At 40.4% G+C, this 12224-nt stretch overlaps 1 long non-coding RNA gene across 1 annotated transcript in view; it reads left to right on the top strand.

Moving 5' to 3' along the window:
* Positions 1–12224, top strand: part of LOC142829643 (uncharacterized) — a 52501-nt gene that overhangs the window by 22134 nt on the left and 18143 nt on the right. The window contains exon 2 of the long non-coding RNA XR_012904283.2: positions 30–107. This is a non-coding gene — a long non-coding RNA (uncharacterized LOC142829643). The remainder of the gene's footprint in view (positions 1–29; positions 108–12224) is intronic.

Genomic DNA, 12224 nt, shown 5'->3' with positions numbered 1-12224 from the left:
TGATTATCTGTTCTGTTAATTCCCTCCAGGGCACCTGGCACTGGCCACTCTCAGAAGACAGAAAACTGGGCCAGATGGACCTTTTGCCTGACCCAGTGTAGCTACAGGTATGTTCTCCACAGGTCCAGAAAGTCAACCTGAAGTAAAATTGGCACAGCTCCAAATATCATGTAATTTAAACAGCATTTACTCCTTCTCTGGATGGATCCTTTGGGGATACCTTCAGGCCATCATATCTGTATGGAGGAGAAGCAATCGTGGAATTAGGCAATATAACAGCAAGAAGAAAGTTTGGTTTTCTATGCCAAACCGTATTGTACATTCTAAGTATTCCTTTCTCTAAGTTCTTTTGTGTCCTCTCTCTTCATAGTATCGGAGTGCCTCAGAATCAATGGATTTATTTCGTCAGAAAAATATTATTCCCATTTTACAAATGGGCAACTAAGCCACAGGGTAATTTAAGCCACATGTGCAAAATCAGTGTCTCAAGTCCAATCAAGCTGCTAGAAAATCCTTCCTATCCTCTTGATAGACATTCCTATTTCTCATTATTATTATAAGGTATTTACTTGGCCCCCATTACTGTAGTATCTAGTCATATACTATTTACCCTCCCAGAACTCCTGTCAGATGGAGAAATAGTATTATTCCCATTTATTGGGAGCCAGTACTCATGTATAAATATATATTCTACGAGGTCAATGATAAAGACAAGCTGGAATATATTAGACTATATTGTTTCATTTTAGCCATTTTTCTGCCATTGGATCATTGCTGAAGGACTTTTTTTTTGCTTGATAAATGTTGCAACAGAATTTTATTAATAAGAATTATTAAAATTCTGTTTGGGACCATTTCCACATTAGCTGCTTCAGCTTAGCCAAGGCAGCTACCAGAAACTCAATTGATATCCATTAAAGGATGACTGATTTCATATTGTACAACAAAAGAACATTTCTTATTATAAAATGAGTAACATCTGTATTGAAGACTAATGTGAAACTAGTAACTTGATAGGTACTAGCTCCCCTACTAGCAGCTACTGAACCAATATCTCAGCATAGCACTAAAGGCAGTCTGATGCAGAAGGGACAATCAATTGGAGTGGAACAAAACTAAGCCCTTATAATCTATTAGTCTAAATAATTTGCAGGTGCATTTCAAAAGGCTGCTTGTGACTTAGGAAGTCTTAAGGAGCTTGGATTCCACCCACCCTTTTACACCTGTGCAAATGGAGCGAGTTTGTGCCATATATTCCCCTTCTAATTTGGCAGCTACCTTGACCAGGTGTGAATAAGTGCACAAGATAAAGGGCAAAGAGGAATTATCCCTAACACCACTTTGTGTGACCATACCACTGAGATCAGAAGAGGTACCTGAAGACAATGACTGCCCAGGACATTAAGTGACCACATGGACTCTAGAATTCTCTCCAACAAAGCTTGAGGCTATTGACTTTCAGAGTATGTTGGCAGGCCTCCCAGGTTTAAAAAAAATAGGCAGTTAAGAAGACTGGAAGCTACTTGTAGGTGATATTAGTGAATTGTATTGTATAAATAATAAAAGATAACTACAAAAGCACATTTTAAAAAGAATAGTAGTGCTGTTATTCATGCCTTGTTCAAATTCCCATTGATTCCCATTCTGCTTATAGATAAATTATAAAATGTATTCTTCAGGTCTCCTTCTAAATAGAGCTTTGTAGTGTAGCTAAAGAACAGCTGAGACATTCCACTCAGAAATGAGTACATTTTGCATGAATGTATCTATTTTTTTGTGAAATCTGATTTTTTCTCCCTGAATCTAAACAAGGTCCTCTAATTTTCTTGATCTTTATTTCCCTAACTGTTAATCTATCATAACTTAATGATTCTCCAGCATTCAAATTTGCAAAAATAGCTCACCAAAATGGTTAGACTTGCCTGACTATTCTGTGTTTCTCTTTTTTAATATCACCCACACAATGGGATTTCCAATTACTTTGCTATTAAAATCCTAGCTTCAATTTTTAGATTAAATGCATTCTTTTCATCTGGCATTGGCAATTGATGTTCATAGATATAGTGCTTTCTAGCAAGACAACTCTATAAATTGTTTATTTCGGAGTTTTGAGAAAAGTTCAAGGCTTATTTTAAGATTGATTTTTTTATTTCAATCAAATTACTAATGTAGATATGGTTTAAAAAACAGATTATAATGTTTTGACTTTTTCTATTTCCTGGTTTGAAACATTAAACATACCAAATGGTTTCTCTTAGACTCATAGACTTTAAGGTCAGAAGGGGCCATTATGATCATCTAGTCTGACCCCCTGCACAATGCAGGCCACAGAATCTCACCCACCCCCTTCTAGAATAATCCTCTCACCTATATCTCAGATATTAAAGCCTTCAAATAGTTTGAAGACCCCAAGATGCAGAGAATCCTCCAGCTGTGATATGTACCCCATGCTACAGAGGAAGGCGAAAAACCTCCAGGGTCTCTGCCAATCTACCCTGGAGGAAAATTCCTTCCCGACCCCAAATATGGCGATTAGCTAAACCCTGAGCATGTGGGCAAGACTCACCAGCCAGACACCCAGAAAGTTCTCTATAGTAACTCCTAGCATCCCTCCATTGACCTATTTCCCACTGATAATGAATGGTCAATTAGTTACCAAGATCATGTTCTCTTATCAAACCATCCCCTTCATAAACCCATCTAGTTTAATCTTGAAACCAGATAGATCTTTTGCCCCCACTACTTCCCTTGGAAGGCCGTTCCAGAACTTCACTCCTCTAATTGTTAGAAACCTTCGTCTAATTTCAAGTCTAAACTTCCTAATGGCCACCTTATATCCTTTTCTTCTTGTGTCCACATTGGTATTAAGCTTAAATAATTCCTCTCCCTCCCTGGTATTTATCCCTCTAATATATTTAAAGAGTGCAATCATGTCCCCCCTCAACCTTCTTTTGGTTAAGGTAAACAATCCAAGCTCCTTAAGTCTCCTTTCATAAGACAGGTTTTCCATTCCTCGGATCATCCTAGTGGCCCTTCTTTGTACCTGTTCCAGTTTGAATTCATCCTTCTTAAACATGGGAGACCAGAACTGCACACAGTATTCCAAATGGGGTCTCACCAATGCTTTGTATAATGGCACTAACACCTCCTTATCTCTACATCCCAAGACCGTATTAGCCTTTTTCACGGCCATGTCACAATGGCGGCTCATAGTCATCCTATAATCAACCAGGACTCCAAGGTCCTTCTCCTCCTCTGTTACTTCCAACTGATGTGTCCCCAGCTTATAACTAAAATTCTTGTTATTAATCCCTAAATGCATAACCTTATACTTCTCACTATTAAATTTCATCCTATTGCTATCATTCCAATTTACAAGATCATCCAGATCTTCCTGTATGATATCCTGATCCTTTTCTGAATTGACAATAGCTCCCAACTTTGTGTCATCTTCAAATTTTATCAGGACACTTCCACTTTTGGTGCCAAGGTCAGCGATAAAAAGGTTAAATAAAATTGGCCCCAAAACTGATCCCAGAGGGTATGTCTACACTACCCCGCTAGTTCGAACTAGGATTCCTATTCCGAACTAGCTGTACTCCTCGTGGAATGAGGAGTACAGCTAGTTCGGATTAGGAAGCCTAATCCGAACTAGCTACTCCGTGCCGCGTGTAGCCGCGCGGCACGGGGTTCGAACTGCCGTCATTTAAAAATGGTGCCAGCCGGCTTCATGCAAATGAAGCCCGGGAAATTCAAATCCTGGGCTTCATTTGCAAGTGCGGTATGCCTACATTACCCTCCTAGTTTGAACTAGGAGGGTAGTGTAGACATACCCTGAGGAACTCTGCTAGTAACCTTCCTCCAACCTGACAATTCACCATTCAATATGATCCGCTGTAGTCTGCCCTTTAACCAGTTGCTTATCCACCTCTCAACTTTCATATTAATCCCTATCTTTTCTAATTTAACCAATAATTCTCCATGTGGTACTGTATCAAATGTCTTACTAAAGTCGAGGTAGATTAGATCCACTGCATTACCTTTATCTAAAAAATCTGTTACTTTCTCAAAAAAGGAGATCAGGTTGGTTTGGCACGATCTACCTTTTGTAAAACCATGTTGTAATTTGTCCCAATTGTCATTAGCCTCAATGTCTCTAACTACTTTCTCCTTCAAAAGTTTTTCCAAGATTTTGCATACTACAGATGTCAAACTAACAGGCATATAGTTACCCGGGTCGCTTTTTTCCCCTTTCTTAAAAATTGGAACTATATTAGCAATTCTCCAGTCAAATGGTACAACCCCTGAGTTTAGAGATTTATTAAAAATTTTTGCTAATGGACTTGCAAAAATTCTCTTACATGAGAAGGCTTTCTGGAGTAGAATTCTTATGGTTAGTACATTCCTCTCCTTCTCCTTTGTTCCAACTCCACCTAAGATCTTTACCATTTGCTTATTTTATGTAAATTATCAGTCTGAAGTGTGCATTATAAGTGTTTTAAATTTCCTCAGCCTAACTTGTGAGCTATATGCACAAATATGAGACTAAATATAAATTGCTTTTGTGATTTAACAAATATAATTAGAACATAAGAATGATCACACTCAGTCAGACCAATGCTCTAAATAGCATAGGCTCCTGTCTTCTGAGTGCCAATGCCCGATGCTCTAGAGAGAATGAACAGACGAGGACAATTTATCAAATGAGCCATCACCTGATGTCCTGCTCTAGCAGAAGTGTTATAAGCAAAACATGATAAGTAATTATTTCACTCTACTCCATGATGATTAGGCATCAACTGGAATATTGTGCCTAGTTCTATGTGACTTTTTCAAGAGAGATGTGGACACATTGGAAAAAGTCCAAAGAAAAGCAACAAAAATGATAAAAGTATGACCTATAAGGCAAGACAGAAAGAACTGGGTTTGCTTAGTCTGGAAAAAAGAAAACAGAGGGGACATCATAACAGCTTTCAAATACCTAAGGCTGCGTCTAGATTGGCATCATTTTCCGGAAATGCTTGTAACGGAAAACTTTTCCGTTAAAAGCATTTTCGGAACAGAGCGTCTAGATTGGCATGGACGCTTTTCCACAAAAGCACTTTTTGCGAAAAAGCGTCCATGCCAATCTAGACGCGTTTTTCCGCAAGAAAGCCCCGAGTGCCATTTTTGCGATCGGGGCTTTTTTGCGGAAAACAAATCTGAACTGTCTACACTGGCCCTTTTGCTCAAAAGCTTTGCGCAAAAGGGACTGTTGCCTGAACGGGAGCAGAATAGTATTTCCGCAAGAAGCACTGATTTCTTACAGTAGGAAGTCAATGCTTTTGTGGAAATTCAAGCGGCCAGTGTAGACAGCTGGCAAGTTTTTCCGGAAAAGCGGCTGATTTTCTGGAAAAACTGGCCAGTCTAGACACAGCCTAAGATATTATTACAAGGAGCAGGGAGAAAAATATTCTCCTTAACTTCTGATGACAGGACAAGAAGCTGTCAGGGTGGTTATATACTGCAGTAAATTGTGTAGGGAGGTTATAGAATCTCCATAATTGGAGATTTTAAAGAGTAGGTTAGACAATACTTCTCAGAGATGGTCGATGGGGCTTGGTCATGCAATGGGTTCAGGGAATTGGACTTGATGGCTTCTCGGGGTTCCTTCAAGTTCTATGATTCTGACAGTCAGGCTACGTCTAGACTGGCCCCTATTCCGAAATAGCCATGCTAATTTTAAATTTGGGAATAGGGAAATCTGCGGGGGATTTAAATATCCCCCGCGGGATTTAAATAAACATGGCCGCCGCTTTTTTCTGGCTTGGGGAAAAGCCGGAAAAAAGCGTCTAGATTGGCCCGATCCTCCGGAATAAAGCCCTATTCCGGAGGATCTCTTATTCCTACTTTCATTCCCTCAAGAAATGCTTTAAGTTGCCTAACTGTAGGCAGTAGGTTCCCATTTAAGGATCATTAAGCAGAGTTAGGTTCTGCCCTGCGGCTTGTACTTAGAGAGATGGTAGGTAAGGTAAGAAAATGTGCCATTATCTCAGGAGTGAGAAAGAAACATTCAGGGAAAATATAACAATTTCAAAATAAGTATTTTTAAAACATCAGCTCTTTGACTATACCAAATTTAAAGGACACCCCTCCCAATTTTTCCCTTTCCACCTTGAAAAGTGTGCTAGGAAAAAAGTTCCATAAGAAAATAGTCCTGCTTCTCAGAGCTTTATTTGACAATGGACAGTCTTGAGGAAAGGTTTCCTGACAGCAGTGAGAATCGTGGCTGTGGGAGCAGAAGTAGCTTGTATGTCCTGTATATCACACGAGATATTGTGATTATACAGTTGTTTTGTTCTGTATTGATTACCTTACAATTGAGAGTATTAAATTGCAACAAACTGCAAAAGATAAGCATAAATCCAATTACTATGTCTGATAGTACATATTTTTGTTTCATGGTAAACAGATTGCAATATTCTTCATGTCAAAACAAAACACTAAAATGTTTTTGTGTTTGTCCTGAGGTGAATGTATTGTTCTTATGGGTGCTAAGAAATACCCATGAAAATAATGTAAACCATGAGAGACTGTTAATGTTGTCTTATGTTAGTTCCACATTTTTTATAAGCATTCACATATACTAGGGTGGCTTTGGGCACAACAAACACAATGCAACAGAAAGACATGTGAGGCTGTGGAATGATTATGGTTTTCAGAGTTTTAAAAATGCTATTTCAATGTTTCCTTGTAATTATGCCTTGCCTAGTGCTCAGAAGCACTATCAGTGCATACTCCCAGAAAACTTTTTCACTAAAAAAATCACTCAGCTATTCTGCACTTCAAAAGATACATGAACATTTTTGTTCAATTTTCATGTGTCTGAGTTTACTTTCCCTGTCCTGGTTTTATTTTTGGTTCAGACTAGTCCACATTTTTAAGAAAAACTTTGTCAAGGTGACCAATTTTCACCCACTTTTACATGAAAGATATTCTCTGTAAAAATTTCTCATACAAAATCATAAGCTGATAAATATTTGCTTCAGGATAGATGGGTAGGGAATAAAGACCATACAAAGCTACTATGTTTGCTTTGATTTATTTGCATTTAGTAATATCATTCTAGTCTGTAGTAGTAGAATAGCATGATTTTGTTTAAAGCAACCAGGTTTCTTTGAATGTAATACTTATGTTTGTGCTTACTGAACAGTTTGGATGTATAATGTTCAGACTAATGGTTCACATCCAGTATTGCCTATTTCTATTTGGTCACTTAAGTCACACAGCATTGCTTGTTTTCTATGACTGAAGCTTTTAAAATAGGTAAGTACTGAAAAAAATAGCAAATATAAATATTTTAGTAAAGCATATCATATCCAAATTTTGTGACCATTTTGAGATTGTTTACCTTTTATGAATACCCAAATACCTATGAGCAGTGAATAGACTGATTACATGAATACTCACAAGGTAATGCAAGTTGACCTCTCTGGTCCAGCAGCTCAAGACTTGACTGGTGCCAAACTAGAGAATTTGCTGAATCATGAGGGGGTCAATATGGTCTATCAGCATTACCCATACTTCCACAGCTTATACTGGGTTTTTAGAAGATGTTTAACGGCAAATTAGAGCTAAACAGCAGTACAGAACACTGAGAGTCAGGTGGCTGATGGCTGTAAACAAACTTTATATGATCAAGGGAAACTTGTTCAAACCCATGATAAGTGGACATCCAGCTAACTAAAATCATGCTGGACCATGGATGTTGCTGGACCAGAGAGTGCCGCACTAGAGAGGTTCTTGGAAGTTTATCTATGAAATTTACTTGGGGCTCATAATCAGGGCTCAACAAATCAGTGAATCTACTTGCCTGTGGTGAGTAGATTTCAGCTGGTCTCCCCATTCATCGGTGGCGTGCGCATGTGCAATGTGGGTCTAGCGCATGCAGAGTGCGGGGCTGGCGAGTAGATTTCACCGTGATTTGTCAAGCCCTGCTCATAATCATAAATACATTTGCAGTTTGCGTTTTTCAGTATTTGACCAGTTCTGAAGGATCTCCATCCACCTACACCCTAGATTCAACAATGAAATTGTGCCTCTTATGACAGAGGTGAGCAATAATTTTTGATAAGGGGTCCACACCAAGAATTTGGTAAGTGGTCAAAGGCACTCTAGGATATTAATGGAGAAGGTGAGGGTTTGGGAGAGGTTAGGTCCAAAAGGGAGCTCAGGGAAGGAGATTGGGGTGCAAGAAGAGTGGTAAGGCCTGAGAGGGAGTTTGGGTGAAGGAAGGGGAGTTTTAACCTGAGACAGGGTATTGAGGTGTTGGAGGGGATTCGGCATCTGGATGCTGGAGCAGGAGTGCAGGGGGTAAGGGTTGTTATCTGGGTCAGTAACCTGGGATTCTGGGAGGTGCTTACCTTAGGCAGCTCCCAGCCAGCCACCCAGAGGGACCCTCAAGCCGTGCCTCGACATGTTACTCATAGAGGCCAGTATATGATTCTCTGTGCCACGCATCCCTCAGTGGAAGCTTCATATTTGCCCCTGTGCCCAGCAAAGTCTCACAGCTCCCATTGTCTGGAAATTGGTGAATGGGAGCTACCTGGAATATACTTGCAGTGAAGGCAGCACATGGAGGACCCTCCCCAAAAGGGTGCCTGTCTCCTTTAAGTAGTGTGCAGCGCATAGCAGATCTTTTACTCAGCCCTAGAATCATAAAATCATAGATCTGGAAGAGACCTCAGGAGGTCATCAAGTCCAGCCTCCTGCCCAAGGCAGGACCGATCCCAACTAAATCAACCCATCCAGGGCTTTGTCAAGCCAAGACTTAAACACCTCTAGGGATGGAGTTTCCACCACCTCCCTAGGTAACCCATTCCAGTGCTTCACCATCCTCCCAGTGAAATAGTTTTTCCTAATATCCAACCGAGACCTCTCCCACTGTAACTCGAGACCATTGCTCCTTGTTCTGCCATCTGTCACTACTAGGAACAGCCTTTCTCCATTCTTTTTGGAACTTCCCTTCAGGAAGTTGAAGGCTGCTATCATATCCCCTCCCTCCCTGTTCTTCTCTTCTGCAGACTAAACAAACCTAAATCCCTCAGTCTCTTCTCATAGGTCATATGCTCCAGACCCCTAATCATTTTAGTTGCCCTCCATTGGACCCTCTCCAATGTATCCACATCCTTTTTATAGTGGGGGGCACAGAACTGGACACAATACTCCAGATGTGGCCTCACCAAAGCTGAGTAAAGGGAAATAATCACTTCTCTGGATCTGCTGACAATGCTCTTCCTAATGCAACCTAATATGCTATTAGCCTTCTTGGCTACAAGGGCACACTGTTGACTCATATCCAGCTTCTCATCCACTGTAATCCCCAGGTTCTTTTCTGCAGAACTGCTACTTAGCTATTCGGTCCCCAGCCTGTAACAATGCTTGGGATTCTAACATGACAAGTGCAGGACTCTACACTTGTCCTTGCTGAACCTCATCAGATATCTTTTGGCCCAATCCTCTAATCTGTCCAGGTCACACTGGACCCTATCTCTGTCCTCCAGCATATCTACTTCTCCCCCTAGCTTAGTGTCATCTGCGATCTTACTGAGGGTGCAATCCACCCCTCATCCAGGTCATTAATAAAGATGATGAACAAAACCGGTCCTAGAACAGACCTTTGGGGCACTCCGCTAGAAACTGACTGGCAACCTGACATCGAGCCGTTGGTCCCGACAGTCTAGCCAGCTTTCTATTCATTTTACAGTCCATGTATCCAATCCATATTCCCTTAAACTTGCTGGCAAGAATATTGTGGGAGACTGTATCAAAAGCTTTGTTAAAGTCAAGGTACATCACATCCACTGACTTTCCCATATCCACAGAACCAGTTACCTCATCATAGAAACTAGTCAGATTGGTCAGGCATGACTTGCCCTTCGTGAATCCATGTGGACTATTCCTGATCACTTCCCCTCTTCCAAGTGCTTCAAAATAGATTCCTTGAGGATCCCCTTCATCATTTTTCCGGGGATTGAGATAAGGCTGATTGGCCTGTAGTTCCCTAGATTGTCCTTCTTCCCTTTTTTAAAGATGGGCACTACATTTACCTTTTTTCAATCATCTGGGATCTCTCTCATTTGCCACGAGTTTTCAAAGATAGTGACCAAAGGCTCTGCAATGACATTTGCCAACTCCCTCAGTACCATCGGATGCATTAAATCCAGGCTCATGGATTTGTGTAAGTTTAGCTTTTGTAAATATTTCCTAACTTGTTCTTTCCCCACCAAGGACTATCCACCTCCTTCTCATACTGCATTGCCTAGTGCATTAGTCTGGGAGCTGATCTTGTCCTTGAAGACAGAGGCAAAGAAAGGATTGAGTACTTCAGCTTTTCCCACATCCTCTGTCTCTAGGTTACCTCCCTTATCCAATAAGGGCCCCACACCCTCTCTCAACACCCTCTTATTGCTAACATGTCTGTAGAACCCTTTCTTGTTATCCTTCACATCCCTTTCTAGTTGCAATTCCAATTGCACTTTCGCCTTCCTGATGTCCCCTGCATTCTTGAACAATATATTTATACTCCTCCCTAGTCATCTGTCCAAGTTTCCACTTCTTTAAACTTCCTTTTTGTGTATAAGCTCACCAAGGATGTTCCCGGTAAGCCAATCTGGTTGCCTACAATATATGCTTTTCTTGTTGCACATCGGGATGGTTTTTTCCTTTGCCTTTAATAAGGCTTCTTTAAAATACTGCCAGCTCTCCTGGACTCCTTTCCCCTTCATGTAAGCATGCCAGGGAATCCTGCCTATCAGTTATCTGGGGGAGTCAAAAGTTCTTTGAGGAAAACTTAGAAGAATGCCATTTATTTTAAAAAGTAGGCTCTGTGTGTGTGTGTGTGTGTGTGTGTGTGTGTGTGTGTGTGTGTGTGTGTGTGGCTGTGTCTACACTGGGCCACTTATTCCGGAAAAGCAGTCGCTTTTCCGGAATAACTTGCCAGCAGTCTATACTGGCCACTTGCTTTTCCGGAAAAGCAATGACGATCTACTGTAAAATTGTCAGGTTTTTTCCGGAAAAACTATGCTGCTCCCATTCGGGCAAAAGTCCTTTTCCGGTAAAACTGTTCCGGAAAAGGGCCAGAGTAGACAGCACAGTAGTCTTTTCTGCAAAAAAGCCCCGATTGCAAAAATGACGATCGGGGCTTTTTTCCAGAAAAGCGCGTCTACATTGGCTTTTCCGGAAAAAGTGCTTTTCTGGAAAAGCATCCTGCCAATGTAGACGCACTTTTTCCGGAAATACTTATAATGGAAAACTGTTCCGTTTTAAGCATTTCCGGAAAAGGGTGCCAGTGTAGACGTAGCCCGTGTGTGTGTGTGTGTGTGTGTGTGTGTGTGTGTGTGTGTGTGTGTGTGAGAGAGAGAGAGAGAGCGAGCGAGAGCGAGAGAGAGAGAGAGAAAAATGCCAAACAAATATATGGAAATCAAAGTTTTCTATTTTATCCACAGAAGTAGAACAACAATTCAAGCTCTCTCACTTTGGCCCCATTCCTGCAAAGCATTCAAGCATCTGCACAATTTTAGCATGCAAGTAAGCTTGACTATTCTGGGATAGACTCTCTGTACTTGAAGTTAAGCACTTTGAAGGATCAGTGTCATTGTGCCTCCATAAGTGATTGGATTCCTCTTTGGCCCCCTGTTGAAAATTCAGAAAGATTTGCCAGTTCTAATGGTGCTTTTTACCACGTTGGACATCTGACTACTAGAAAATAGGCTTAGACTACTGACTGCTTTGAATATGTTACCATACAGACATGAAATGATAACATTTTGTCTCATCATTTAAGCAGAATTTGACTCTCATCTAATGCTGAAAGGGGCTAATTGCCCTTACTAATATGATGAGTATTCTAGTCCCCTAATAAGTAGTTTCATGAAGCTCTTTTATACTTGCTTTTTCTATTTACTTTCTTCTCACATTTGATTAATTTCAGTATGGTTTAAATTCAAACAGCAGGCAATTAGTAAATGTAAATTTCTTATGCTGTATTTTTCTTGTGTTGACTGTTATTACAGTGTTTGATTAAAGGCTCAGAAAATGGTATATTAGCTACTTTGTCTAGTGAATCATAATTAAAATGAAGTGTATAATATAAATAACTAATACATAAATATAGGCAAGATATAAAACAATTTTTGAATCAGTTCTTAATATGTGGATCAAATCTCAGTGGAGTATTAAGTACT

The sequence above is a fragment of the Pelodiscus sinensis genome, chromosome 4 (assembly GCF_052426305.1).
Source record: "Pelodiscus sinensis isolate ZL-2025 chromosome 4, ASM5242630v1, whole genome shotgun sequence".
Taxonomy (NCBI): domain Eukaryota; kingdom Metazoa; phylum Chordata; order Testudines; family Trionychidae; genus Pelodiscus; species Pelodiscus sinensis.
The sequence above is the reverse complement of the archived record's forward strand: the minus strand, read 5'-3'. Positions and strand labels throughout refer to the sequence as shown.